The sequence below is a fragment of the Scylla paramamosain genome, chromosome 26, assembly GCF_035594125.1.
Source record: "Scylla paramamosain isolate STU-SP2022 chromosome 26, ASM3559412v1, whole genome shotgun sequence".
Taxonomy (NCBI): domain Eukaryota; kingdom Metazoa; phylum Arthropoda; class Malacostraca; order Decapoda; family Portunidae; genus Scylla; species Scylla paramamosain.
The window spans coordinates 18,686,591-18,702,061 of record NC_087176.1 but is presented as its reverse complement, the minus strand read 5'-3'; the positions used below and the strand labels follow the sequence as shown (position 1 = coordinate 18,702,061).

Genomic DNA, 15,471 nt, shown 5'->3' with positions numbered 1-15,471 from the left:
TGTATGCATTCAAAGATATGTAGATCTCAATAAAACCCTTTTGTTTTGTTAAGAAAAGGAATAAGTAGTTTCTTTGGTGTCTGGTATGGGTTAAAAACAGTCATTGAATCATTTTTATGTGTTGATTTCTATAACCTTAAGGAAATGTGAAAGTGGTTTCTTCTGTTTCTGGTATGAGTCAAAATTGGTCATGAAATTACTTTTGTCATAATTGTTATATACCATACGGTCATCATATAAATAAATACCTGCCAGTATTATGACAATTTGTTTTTTTCATCCTCAATCGTAGGGTAATGAAGGCAAATGTAGGGTAATTTCAGTACGTGTGTGGGGCGGAGACGTCTGTAGAGGTTGGCAACACTGACGCTGCCCATTCTTGAGCAACACTATCCCGAGGACTGCAGCGGCAACATGGGCCTCTATTCCTCTTCACCCATGCACAGCACTACAAGCAAGTGTTGTACTAAATGTAGAATACAAGAGAAAAGAAGAAACCAGCATCTATAGGGATAAAGTTGAAGTAAACAACATAGATGTGCCGTTGTAAAGGCGACCTCTCTCTCTCTCTCTCTCTCTCTCTCTCTCTCAAGAATAACTTTTAAGTAGTGTAGCGCCGCCGCCTGAGATCCTGCCCGTGAATTATATTACTTCGTGCACTATTGTGCTGTGTGCTGGGCAGCGTATTGCTGAAGAGAATGGTGGCTCAGCAGAACATAACCGTGACTGTCTCCTGTCTGTGCTGTATAGTCTCTCTTGTATCCTGAGTAAGCGAGTGGTCATAGAGGAGTCACTGACAGGCATTACTTAACACACCGTATTCTTACACTGTGAAAGCAAAAAAAAAAAAAAAAAAAAGAAACAATTGCCCGTCCCAGTTGGGCAGAGAAAACATTACCGGTAAGTTTTGCATAGTTTTTTGAGTAATCTGTTGTTTATTTTGCTAATGAAGTTTTCCTTGTTTTGTTTCACCTTTGCCTTTACATATTTGTGATAAAAATATAAGCAGATTAATTATTAAAAGTCATTGTTTTAAGTCCTTAATTCCATTTACCTGTTTTAAGTCCTTAATTCCATTTACCTTAATTGTTAAGGTAAAAATCTACAATAACTCCGTCACATAAATCCTACCCTCCCCCTCCAACAAGTTTGGGAGACCTATGGGGAATCGGAGGTTTTGTTGGGAGATGTAGAAAGAGAGGTTTTATGGTGGGTGAAGCCAAATTAAAGCAAATTTGGACATTCATGAGAAGTAAGGATGAGATACCATGTTTTGACAAGTGGGAAATTTTCAAACCTAATCAGGGGGAACTTTGCTGCCCCCTGGATCCCCCTTAAGAACACTAGCATTATCTAACCTAATCTAACCTACCATAACCTAACCCAACCTAACTGGGGGGCTTCACCTCACTTCACTGGATGCTCCCTTAAGGACACTAACCTAACCTCATATAACTTAACCTAACATTACCAGACCTAACCAGTATGTACCGTGACACTCACCCCTTATTCCTCACGGCTGGCATCTGAAATTGTTACCTGATGTGTTGTCGTATCGATGGATGTGCTTTGATAAGCTCCAGAAAGTTTTTGCTAAAATTACATGGACATATGAATTTGAGAGTGGTCACCACTGGTGGAGGTAAATATCATTAAGGTCTAAGGAACAGTGTGAACTAGACAAAATAGCAAAACAGTGCAGCTGAAGGATATAATAAGGACATAAGTGTGGCCTGGAGTCAAGATGGAGAAAACATGGGTCAAGACACGATCAAGTGTAAACAAACCATACGAGGACTATGATCATATGAATGATTGCAGAAAATGTGAAATACAAGTCATTAATAATCATAAAGCAGTGGCATGTGAGGCTTATGATGTGTGGTTCCATATTGAGTGTGAGAATATCCCTGAGGCAGTTTATGAATACATTAAGGATGTAGACACAGGGTCACAAATAAGCTGGTATTGTAGCTACTGTAAAAGGGGATGTGTTGAGTTATGTAAAAGAATGAGTAAACTAGAATCAGAACAACATGAAGTGGTGTAGCAGATGAACATTTGGAAGTTCTAGGGAAGGATATTAAAGATGAAATGTGCAAGGATCAGGAGGAAAACAAGATACTTGAAAAGAGTTTGGATGCTTGAGGCAAGGGAAGTTAAATCCAAGAAAATAATAGAGAAAGGCATCACTGACAGCAAAGAAATTATAAGAAGGCTGGGATCATTAGAAGCTAAAATGGCTGAATTGATTGGGAGAGTATAAGATGGTGATCCTGATAAGCCCAATGCCAGGAACTTGACAACAGAAGGTGCCCAAGGGAGTTCTAGTCAAGACGGCCCCTAACCACGACGGCCCTCCACGACCACCCTCCCCCACGGCCCCGTGTTTACCAGGATGGCCCCATTTTGTAGGACGATAATAATAATTCACACGTATTTATTACATTCTCAATTCTCACACATACATACATACGTACATATAATAATATAAATCGGGGCTTCTGTATATGTCCAATCTTCTAGAGAGACATAAAATACAATAGGAAGTAATAATTTTTTAAAAGATCTAAAATTACACATTTTATTGCATTAAAAATCAATTCACCTAGGCCTACACACCAAGCAGCCTAGAACATTTCCTAAGAAGAGAAGATGTGGATATTTCACCCGTCTCATAACTCTCTCAGAGCTTGAATAGTTTCCCTTCTGTAGTTGTTGTTCTTTTCCTCTTGTATCTTCTTAATTTCCCCTCTCTTACCAGGCGAAGTTGCAGGGTTACGAGTTGTGACTCATGGTGCAGCAGGGGGACTAATTTGTAGAGTTGGTGAGAATGGTTCCGGGCTTTTTCGTTAATCCGTCTGTGCCACCCTTCGACATCGTTATTTGTTCTCACTGACTTCCCATAGACACTCCAAGCTGCTGGCGGCCAGAGAGTGCTGTCAATCCATGTTTTGCTAATGTAATGACATAGTGGTTGTACAGCAGGTGGTGCAGCATCATTCAGTTTACTAAATGCTGCTTGTATGTGTTCTTGTGGCAAACATGGCAGGGCAAACAGTTTGCATATTATGAAACTCTGTATGGAACCCTTCTCTTTGTACGCAACGGCGAGTCCAAGATCCTGTGTCTTTCTCCAGATACACTGTGCCCAGTGGAACAGGCATCCACTCACATGAATATGAGGGAAAATCGCTTGTATGCCTTTCCACATAGCCCGCTCAAAGTCGGCTACAGCCTTCTGGAGTTTGTTTTCTGGTATCAGTTCTTTAACAGCGTTCATGACCGCTTTGTAGTCTTTGGTGCGTCTATGTGACATGAAAGCAAATAACAAAGGTACCTGTTTCGTATCTTTGTCTTCTCCTCTCACAAATGCATGGATGGAGAACAGCTGGTAAAAAGGCTTTGAAACAATCTTAAAAGTAGCATCCATGTACCATGTTCTTGCCTTCTTAAGCACTTCTAGCTGCTGGGTTATAGCGAATAGCAAATGTCTGGCTTCATCAACATAAATGTCTCGTTGGAGGAAGTTAGGTGGAAGAAAGTTTTCTGAAGTGTCAAATTCAAGGTCCTTTGGATCCTCGGGACGCATTGCTTGTCGAAGTTGGTTGGCCCGACGAATAAGTAATCCAGGTTTTGGTACACTGGCCTCAGGGTCTTCAGGTTTTATTTCTTTCAATATTACGTCTTCCACAATTGCTGCTGCTGACCTAAACACATCTTCTCTTGCCTTATTCTTTATATCAGCAACGATCTTAATGGCCTTCTGTTTTCCTGGTTGAGCGGGGTGGCAGTGATTGTGGAGACCAGCTGTGAAGGTTTCACCATCTTGAATTACAGTAGCTTTGCACGTTGTGGTTTTATTTCGTACAATATATATATATATATATATATATATATATATATATATATATATATATATATATATATATATATATATATATATATATATAAAACATTAGTGACAGTATATAATGGAAATAACAACAAATAAGTTACCTTGAACAGTTATCACACTGGAGTGTATGGTGACGGCCAGTGACCACCCTGTCACAAACTACACAAAGTGCAGCTGCGGGCTGTTTAGGGCGAACAGAGCGATGGCTTGGTGTCGTCATGATGAGGCTTTAAAAATAATGATTCCACCAACAGAACAGCTTTTGACATGACCTCGCCTCTCTCTCTCTCTCTCTCTCTCTCTCTCTCTCTCTCTCTCTCTCTCTCTCTCTCTCTCTCTCTCTCTCTCTCTCTCTCTCTCTCTCTCTCTCTCTCTCTCTCTCTCTCTCTCTCTCTCTCTCTCTCTCTCTCTCTCTCTCTCTCTCTCTGAATGGAATGGGCACGCACACACACACACACACACACACACACACACACACACACACACACACACACACACACACACACACACACACACACACACACACACACACACACACACACACACACATTGTATTGTATTCTACGTCTCTCTAGAAGATTGGACATGTACAGGAGAATGTAATAAATACATGTAAATTATTATTATCGTCCTACAAAATGGGGCCGTCCTGGTAAACACGCGGCCGTCCTGGTAAACACGGGGCCGTGGGGGAGGGCCGTTGTGGTTAGGGGCCGTCTTGACCTGCTTCCTGCCCAAGGTATTAGCAACATTGACTACTTTTCAAGGAGGTAAGTGACATGCGTGAGAGGGAGAATAACATGGTTATTTATGGCACAACATAATCTTTCCAAGTGGTGGGAGAGAGGATAGAACATGACAAAAAAAAATGTGAAGAATTTGATAGTTATGTGAGGCAGAATATGGCAATACTAAATTCCTTGTGTTTAGGCTTGACATAGCAAATGCCACAGGTGATAAACCTAGGCCACTGCTAGTGAAACAAAGAGACAACAGTAAAACAGGCAATATTCAGAAATTTGAAAAACCTACAAGGAAACAGTGCATTCGTGAATATAAGAATTGCCCATGATCTCACAAGAGGAAAAGGGGGTGAACTCTCTTTGCAAAAGGAACAAAAAAACTTGGAAACCACAGGGAAAGGGAAACATGTAGTAGTGGAGCCACCATGGAACTGGGAAATTGTGAAGTCAGGGATGTCTGGACTAGCAAACATTGCTACAGAAACTCCAGTTGCACCAGTCATCACTACAGGGGGAGTCAAAGATCAAGTAAGACAAAGCAGGATGGTAGAACTAGAAACCAGGAACTAAGATCCACAAGGGGATCACAGTCCCCAGGTTCCATCACTACAGGAATACAGCATGATGTACATATGAAAAAAGTAAGTAATAAGGATATAAGTATTTTATTCAGTAATGTAGATACATGTAACATTGATAAGAAACTGGAGTTAAATCACAGGAAATTGAGAAAATGGAGAACCCATCACATGTTGTTGCATTATAAGAGGTAAAGCCAAGAAACTACAGGTATGAAAGGAACACGGTTGAGTATCTTTTAGATGGATGTGACATAATTGAAAAAAAAAAAAATTCACAGAGAGGGAGAGGGTTTGTACAAAACCCTCTCCCTCTCTGTGAAAGGAATGCAGTTCCACACAGGAGAACTGAAGACAAAGTTTTATGAATACTGCTGTGTTGAGATATGTTACACTGGTGGAAATCTACTAGTGGTGTCTATTTATAGAAGTCCAAATTGTGATATGAATAATAATAACTTACTGCAGTTACTGAAAGAAGTCAGTGATATAAATGTGCAATATAAAATATTATTATTAGATTTCAATCTTCCATACATCAGATAGAGTAATTATATAAAAGATTGTGGAGCAGCAGATTTCAGCACTCTCTTCATTGAGAAAGTGAGAGACTGTTTCCTTACCCAACACATTCACAGTGTAACCTGAATCAGAGGTGACAGTATTTGTAATACTCTTGACCTTCTTTTCACTAATGATGAAAAATTTTAGAGGATATTAAGGTTGACGGTCCCCTTAGGAAGAAGTGACCATGCCTGCATTTTTGTGAGTGTTGATTTGCAGGAAGTGAAGGATGTGTTGAAGAAACAAGTCTTTGTATGAGAAGGCTGACTATCAACTAATGAAAAGAAAATTGGATGTTGACTTGTTACAATACTTCAGAAAAGATTCTGATACAGAAGAAAATGGACTAAATTTTGTAATAAAATACAGACAGTGACAGAAGAGTGTATATGAAAGAAACAGGTTGGGGGAAAAGACAAGAAAAGGGACCAACAAAAATGTTACAATAAATAGAAAACTGGTAAAAAAGAGACTTAAAAAGGCAAAGAGAGAGGGCAACACACAAGGTACTTACCAGGGTGTTGAGATGGAGTATAGATGCTTAAGTAATCAAGGAGAGAGAAGTTGCAAAGCATGTTAAAGAGAATCCCAAAGTTTTTTGGAGGTATGTAACAACAAAAACAAAAATGAAGTCTAGTATTGGTGAACTATACTGAGATACTGTGAAAACTTAAAAGATTACCAGTAATGAGAAAGCAAATTCACTCTCAGAGCAATTTGCAAGTGTATTTATTGAGGAACCCAAAGGGGAATTGCCATCAGCCCTGCAAAGAGATGTACCCAGACTAGATTATATCAACATAACCAGAGAAAAGATAGAGAAGGTACTGTAAAAGCTCAAAATAAAACAAATCACCGTTACTTGACGGGTTACACCCAAGAGTAATCATGGAGCTAAAAGAAAGAATTGCTGGAGCTCCTATGTATTTTTTTCAACAGCTCATTACAAGAAGGAGTGGTACTGAATGATTGGAAGATTGCCAATATGACAACAATCTTTAAGAAGAGGGACAGAAGCAATCCAGAAAACTGCAGACCAGTCAGCCTCACTAGCATTCTGTGTACAGTAATGGAGTCATTGCTGAGGGAGGAAATAATTTTGTATATGAAGAACAAACACTTCAGTACTAAATAGTTTGGATTCATATCTGGCAGAATGACGGTGCTTCAACTCACCAAGGTACTTGACTTTTGGACTGAGGCAGTTGACAATAACTTGGCTGTTGATGTGGTTTACTTGGACTTCATGAAGGCTTTTGACAGAGTGCCACATAAATGTTTGATAGTGAAGGTATCCAGTTATAATATCAAGGGCGGGGTATTAAAGTGGATCCAGAGCTTCGAAACAGAAAGGTAGAGGGTTATGGTGAATGGTGAGGCATCTGAATGGAAAAATGTGAGTAGTGGAGTTCACCAGGATTTTGTGTTGGGTCCACTGCTTTTCATATTGTTCATAAATGACCTGCCTGATGCAGTCAATAATGGGAGTGAAATATTTCCATATGCAAGTGATACAAAGATTATAGAAAGATTGAAAATTCAGAGGATTGTAATAAACTGCAGGAAGATCTGGATGAACTTAAAAATTGGGCAGAGAAGTGGCTGCTCAGTTTCCATCCTGATAAGAGCAAATACATGAGGATTGGAAGAACTAGTGTTGAAGATGTTGGATATAGTATACATGAGATTATTGCAAGAACAGAAACAGAGAAGGATATAGGTGTCGTCATTGATGGCAAGCTGGCATTCTCTGACTATCTGGCTGAAAAGATCAGTAAAGCAAACAAGATTGTGGGACTCATAAGAAGAACATTTAAACATATGGACCCTGAAACATTCAAGTTATTGTTTACAGCATTAGTGAGACCACATCTCAAGTATGCTAACCACATAAGGTGCCCCTATGTGGTGAAGGATATTGAGGCAGTGGAGAATGTCCAGCTGGTGCCTCACCTAGGAGACATGACCTACAAGGATAGACTGAGGAGGCCAAACCTACCAACTCTGGCATACAGAAGAGCTCAAGATGACCAAATATAAATGTACATGTACAAGATCACAAATAGGAAATATGACAAGGAATACACCAGAGGACTTTTGAAATGAGAGATCATACTAATACTCGTGGGAATTCAAGGAAGATTAATAAGTCTTGAGCACAACTTGAGGAAATATTCATTCCCTCAGCGAGTGGTGAACAACTGGAATGACTTGCCAAAGTGGGTAGTGTGTGCTGACTTGAAGAATTTTGAGGCTAGACTTGATAAATACTGAAAAAATTAAGAATTGAAATTTAGCTGCCAAGCACAGATAACCACCACATGTGGCCAACAAGCTAATAATGTTGAAACTGCCATACTGGAATCACAGACTCGCTATTGCCTTTTCCAGGAAATTGTCCATGTAAGTCCATGTAAGAAATAAAATCCATTAGCACTCACCAAGAGAGGAAATACTGCTAAACTTCAAGGTTGTGAAGATAAAAGCTGCCATTTTCAAAGGTTTAACAACAGACATAGATCACAATCTTCTAAAGTTTCCATGATGATGGCTAAAGTCACACTGGCATGGCACTATGACTCCTTCCCTGATGGTGCAGCATGAAACAATACCCTCCTTTATATATCTCACAAATAAAATGTGCCTCACAACAAAATACTCATCATAAAATGCTTATCATTCAATACTTTCAATACAACGAACTAGGTGAGGTTGTGCATGGACAAAAAAAATTCATATATTTCACTCATGTATGAACTACTTCCTGAGGCACATAGGAAGTGTTCCAGGGCTCAGTGTGTGAAAGGAGCCATGCTGTGCACACAATTTGTGGACTTAGGCTCTGGGAGGTACCTTTGTTTTCAAAGCAGATTTGAGAGTTAACAATAGGAGGGCGCTGTCTAAAACTTTTACAGATGTACACAACAGTAAGTATACTATATCATCATGTCAATCTTCAATGGCAATGTAAGTAGGAATTATTGTAAATATTAATGATTGTGAATTCCAAAGGCACTTGTGGAGTTGCATGATCCCAGTGTCATGCCAAATCTCTCCCAGGAAAAATTTGGACCTGGGAGAGATTTGGGACGACACTGCCAAATCATTCCTATTGTCCAAGTTTCTCCCAGGAGAAATTTGGATCCAGGAGAGATTTGGTATGACACTGCTAAATCACTTTCACCCTCCAAATTACTTCTGGGAAAAATTTGGACCCAGGAGAGATTTGGCACGACAGTGCCAAATCGCTCCCACCATTCAAATTATTCCCGGGAAAAATTTGGACATAGGAGAGATTTGGCATGACACTGCCAAATCGCTCCCACCCTCCAAATTACTCCCTGGAGAAATTTGGACAGGAGCAAAATTGCTCCTGAGAACAATTTGGATGGAAATCAATAACTGTATGAAATTTTATTGACTGTATGGAGTTTTAATGACAAATTATTATTGCTTCATTGTCTGGAACATGTTACATTTGAAATGGAGCAAGTAAACAAGAGTTTATTCTCTGGGTAAGTATTTAGTCCTACCACCATCTTTTATATATATGGATTTTATGCATTATCAACATTGTTATGGAGTTTTATTGATAAATTACTAATGTTCCATTGTCTAAAATATTTTATGATACGAGTGCAGCAAGTAAACGAGTATAGCAAGTGATAACAGAGCATCAAAACTTACTCCATGAGTGAGTATAAAGTATTATATCACTGTATGTGCTAGTTACTTATTGTAAATATAATTATTGTGATGTTCAGCACATTTACTCCTGGTAATTTAATTGTTTTTCTTGTATTTAGACCGTAAAACATATATAGTCTAATCGAGGTAGTTTATCATTTCTAGATTCTAATCTAATGCTTTATCAAAATTGTTAACATTGTAACTGTGTAATGGTGACAGTGCAGAACATACAGGTGAGGACTTGCCGCTGGGAGAGAACATAACTCTGATCACATTTCACTTGTGAGATAATATTACATTGTTATTGTTATTTTAACCTTTTTTTTCTTATGTTTAATTTCGTATAAGCTATATATAGAAATAACTTTCCTTAAACCCAATGGTGTTCTATTTGTTGACTTGATAATAAAGTATGAGAAAACACTGAATAACCAACATGAAACTGAAATCTAATGAGAAAGGTGTGTCCTGCACCCACTGCTCAGTGAATACCAGAAATGGTGAAGAAATAGTTTGTCTTGGCTTTATTATAGTGGAACCAGACTAGCTTGGTAATCAGGGTGTAGGCTGTACCTTTCTGTGCTGTTGCCACCTCAAGCCAGGAATAACCTGACCTGACCATAGCCAGTAGAGCACGGCCTGAGGGATTCATATTTCAAGGACACTAGAACAGCAATGCCACACAACCTATATGCATTGCCAAGTGTAGCAGAAGATACACAGCATTGTTATTCCATCATCAAATTGAAAGCCATTAAGAAAAAAACATGCAGTTGTATATAACTTATAATTTTTTTAATAATTAAGGCAAAGGATGACAGTATGAGTGAGAGAGAGAGATAGGTTTTCATATTTCTATCGACAACATCTATCGTGACAACAATGTGAGACAGGAACAGCCAACACCCTGAGTACCAAGTTAGTCTGGTTCTACAATAGTTATGTGTGAACTGTTGATGATCACATTATAATAAATTATACCATATACAGTATATATATATATATATATATATATATATATATATATATATATATATATATATATATATATATATATATATATATATATATATATATATATATATATATATATATATATATATATATATATATATATATATATATATATATATATATATATATATATATATATATATATATATATATATATATATATATATATATATATATATATATATATATATATATATATATATATATATATATATATATATATATATAGAGAGAGAGAGAGAGAGAGAGAGAGAGAGAGAGAGAGAGAGAGAGAGAGAGAGAGAGATGAGATGAACAGGGACAAACTAGGAATTCTTCATTTATTGAAGTAGCAATGTTTCACCATTAACATGAAATTAATTTACCATAAAAAAAAATTCTTATGATTTTGTTAAAGAAATAAGTAAATTAGAAGTTCATAACACTGTAATGGCTAGTTTTGATATTAAGTCCCTCCTCACTAATATCCATAGTTGTAAAAAACCTGGGTTTAAAAAAGAAAAAGTTTTTTGGGGAGGTTCTATTATTTTTATTGAGTTTTATTTATTTTTCGGGAGTTTATTCAGTTTTCGGGTTTTATTTATTTATTTATTTTTAACTCCTCATATTTATATGTAAATCAGTTTAAATAAGCAATTAAAAAGGAATCTAGAGTGAAACAAAAGTTTTGAAGTTTTTTTTTTTTCCATGTAGAAGCACCAGCCAGAAACAAAAACAAAAAAAAAAAAAAAAATATATATATATATATATATATATATATATATATATATATATATATATATATATATATATATATATATATATATATATATATATATATATATATATATATATATATATATATATATATATATATATATATATATATATATATATATATATATATATATATATATATATATATATATATATATATATATATATATATAAAGGGCCCACTGAGATGCTGGTCCCTGAACAGAGACAAAAGCGGTGGTCAAAGATTACTGGATGTCTTGAAACCTCCCTCTTCAAAGAGTTGAAATCATAGGATGATGGAAATACAGAAGCAGGCAGAGAGTTCCAGAGTTTACCAGAAAAAGGATGAATGACTGAGAATACTGGTTAATTTTTGCATTAGAGGTGGGCAGAACAGGTGTAAGAGAAAGAAGAAAGTCTTGTGCAACAAGACCATGGGAGGAGGGGAGACATGCAGTTAGCAAGATCAGAAGAGCAGTTGGCATGAAAATAGCAGTAAAAGATAGCAAGAGATGCAACATTACAGTGATGAGAGAGAGGCTGAAGACAGTCAGTTAGAGGAGAGTAGTTAAGATGAGAAGCATTTGGTTCCACCCATTTAAAAGAGCGGTATGAGTGGAATCCCCATACATGTGAACCATACTCCATACATGGATGGATAAGGCTCTTATACAGAGTGAGCAGCTGGGGGGAGGGGGAGAAAAACTGGTGGAGACAATTCAGAACGCCTAAATTCACTGAAGCTGTTTTAGCTAGAGATGAGATGTGAAGTTTCCAGTTTAGATTATAAGTAAAGGACAGACTGAGGATGATCAGTGTAAAAGATGGGGACAGTTGAGTGTCACTGAAGAAGAGGGTTTAGTTGTCTGGAAGGTTGTGTCAAGTTGATAGATGGAGGAATTGAGTTTTTGAGGCATTGAACAATACTAAGTTTCCTTTGCCCCAATCAGAAATTTTAGAGAGATCAGAAGTCAGGCTTTCTGTGTCTTCCCTGGATGAACTGTTTACTTCCTGAAGGGTTGGACGTTTATGAAAAGATGTGAAAAAGTGCATGGTGGTACCATCAGCATAGGAGTGGATAGGAAAAGAAGTTTTGTTTAGAAGATCATTGATTAATAATAGGAAGAGAGTAGGTGACAGGATGGAACCCTGAGAAACACCACTGTTAATAGATTTAGGAGAACAGTGACCATCTATCACAGCAGCAAAAGAATGGTCAGTAAGGAAACTTGAGATAAAGTTACAGAGAGAAGGACAGAAGCCATAGGAGGGTGGTTTAGAAGTCAAAGTTTTGTGTCAGACTCTTATCAAATGCTTTTGCTGTCTCAGGCAACAGCAAAAGTTTCACCAAAATCCCTGAAAGAGGATGACCAAGACTTAGTAAGGAAAGCCAAAAGATCACAAGTAGAGCAGCCTTGATAGAACCCATACTGGTCATCAGATAGAATGTTGTGAGGTGGTAGATGTTTAAGAATCTTCATGTTGAGGAGAGATTCAAAACTTTAGAGAGACAGGAAATTAAAGATGTAAGACAGTAGCTTGAGGGACTAGAATGGTCACACTTTTTAGAAACGGGCTGAATTTAGGCAAATTTCCAGCAAGATGATAGACAGAGTCAGAAGCATTTGACTAGGCAAGGTGCAAGTACAGAGGCACAGTTTCAGAGAACAATACAAGCGACCCCATCAGGTTCATAAGCCTTCCAAGGGTTTAGATCAATGAGGGCATGGAAAACATTACTGCAAAGGATTTTAATGGCTAGCATAAAGTAGTCAGATGGTGGAGGAGAGGGAGGAACAAGCCCTGATTCATCCAAGGTAAGAGTTTTTAGCAAAGCTTTGAGCAGAGTTAAACTTTAGAAATAGATGAGATGGCAATGGTGCCATCAGGTTTAAATAAAGGAGGGAAGGATGAAGAAGCATATACAGACATAAAAACATTAGAAGCTATTTACATTAAACACTTGAAACCTGAATTAAATAACCAATTGCCATCATCACAGTTATATTTGTTATAAATTCAGTTCAGAGCTTTGGGTTCTGAGGCTGTAACCAACCTAACACACACACTGCTATCCCTTGTCAGTTCACACTACTCCTTCAGCTGGAACACACAAGGTTCATTTTCTGGTATTACTACACCCATAGTTTTATTGCTCTACATTAGTATCTATAGCCCATTTTACTTCAGCATAGTTGTTTACTTATTTATACTGCTATTAGAAAGAGACAAAATATCATAATGAAAGCACAATAACCTGACACAAGTTTATTTTTATTTTTTACTAATACGCACACCATTGCTCCTTTTTTTTTTTTTTTTTTTTTTTTAAGACAGTATTCCTACTGGATTTATCTCTTAACATCATTTATGAATTTACTTGTTCGAATTGTAAGGCACAATATATTGGAGAAATAAAGAGGAATCTAACACATGGAATCAGTGAACATAAGGGTAACTTGATACATTCATAGAAACATCCTCCTTTTTCAACAATAAGAATATATTCACATGCACACAACCATCCGTTTTTTGGAGAAGGATTTCAAGATATCACATAAAGCTGATGCATATACAGACATAAAAACATTAGAAGCTATTTACATTAAACACTTGAAACCTGAATTAAATAACTATTTGTCATCATCACAGTTATATTTGTTATAAATTCAGTTCAGAGCTTTGGGTTCTGAGGCTGTAACCAACCTAACACACACACTGCTATCCCTTGTCAGTTCACACTACTCCTTCAGCTGGAACACACAAGGTTCATTGTCTGGTATTACTACACCCATAGTTTTATTGCTCTTCTACATTAGTATCTATAGGCTGTTTTACTTCATAGTTGTTTACTTATTTGTATTGCTATTAGAAAGAGACACACTACCATACAGAAAGCACAATAACCTGATACAAGTTTATTTTTATTTTTACTAATATGTACACCATTGCCGCCCCCTTTTTTTTTTTATTTAAAGACAGTATTCCTATTGGATTTATCTCTTAACGTCATTTATGAATTTACTTGTTTGAGCTGTAAGGCTTGATATATTGGAGAAATAAAGAGGAATCTAACACATGGAACCAGTGAACATAAGGTAACTCGATATGTTCACAGAAACATCCTCCTTTTTCAACAATAAGAACATATTCACATGCACACAACCATCTGCTTTTTGGAGAAGGATTTCAAGATATTACATAAAGCTGATGCATATACAGACATAAAAACATTAGAAGCTATTTACATTAAACACTTGAAACCTGAATTAAATAACCAATTGTCATCATCACAGATATATTTGTTATAGACTCAGTTCAGAGCTTTGGGTTCTGAGGCTGTAACCAACCTAACACACACACTGCTATCCCTTGTCAGTTCACACTACTCCTTCAGCTAGAACACACAAGGTTCATTGTCTGGTATTACTACACCCATAGTTTTATTGCTCTTCTACATTAGTATCTATAGGCTGTTTTACTTCAGCATAGTTATTTACTCATTTGTATTTATTTTTTTTTATTATCCACTAATTTGCTGCTGTTTGTTTTGTTTTTGCATCTCATTTTGCTTTGCTTTGCCTTAGTGTTTTTATATGTTTTATATTTTCATGTTTTAGGCAGTGTTGCCAACCTCTACAGACGTCTCCGCCCCACACACGTACTGAAATTACCCTACATTTGCCTTCATTACCCTACGATTGAGGATGAGAAAAACAAATTGTCATAATACTGGCAGGTATTTATTTATATGATGACCGTATGGTAAATAACAATTATGACAAAAGTAATTTCATGACCAATTTTGACTCATACCAGAAACAGAAGAAACCACTCTCACATTTCCTTAAGGTTATAGAAATCAACACATAAAAATGATTCAATGACTGTTTTTAACCCATACCAGACACCAAAGAAACTACTTATTCCTTTTCTTAACAAAACAAAAGGGTTTTATTGAGATCTACATATCTTTGAATGCATACATCGATGCATTATGTAGATTGTAGTGTTCAGCACTAATTGGCTTATTTCTGCAATCTTCATTCTTTGCTACCATGCTTGATTTTGTTACTAGAATAGCATTCAGTAGTTCTGGCCCCATTTTATTTCTTTTCTTCGGTTTAGTGTCAGTGAGTATTGAAAAAATTCTTTCAGTCTCAGCATTAGAGTGAGGTAAGATTAGAATCAACTTAGCCAAACATACCAAATTTTTAAACACTGATTCCTCATCTACATCCTTCAC

General features: G+C 36.9%; 1 protein-coding gene across 1 annotated transcript in view; it reads left to right on the top strand.

Moving 5' to 3' along the window:
• Nucleotides 1–368: 368 nt before the first annotated feature.
• Nucleotides 369–15,471, top strand: part of LOC135113776 (dual specificity protein phosphatase 23-like) — an 89,838-nt gene continuing 74,735 nt past the window's right edge. Inside the window, exon 1 of the mRNA XM_064029359.1 lies at nucleotides 369–900. The gene's annotated coding sequence lies outside the window, so the exon portion shown is untranslated. The remainder of the gene's footprint in view (nucleotides 901–15,471) is intronic.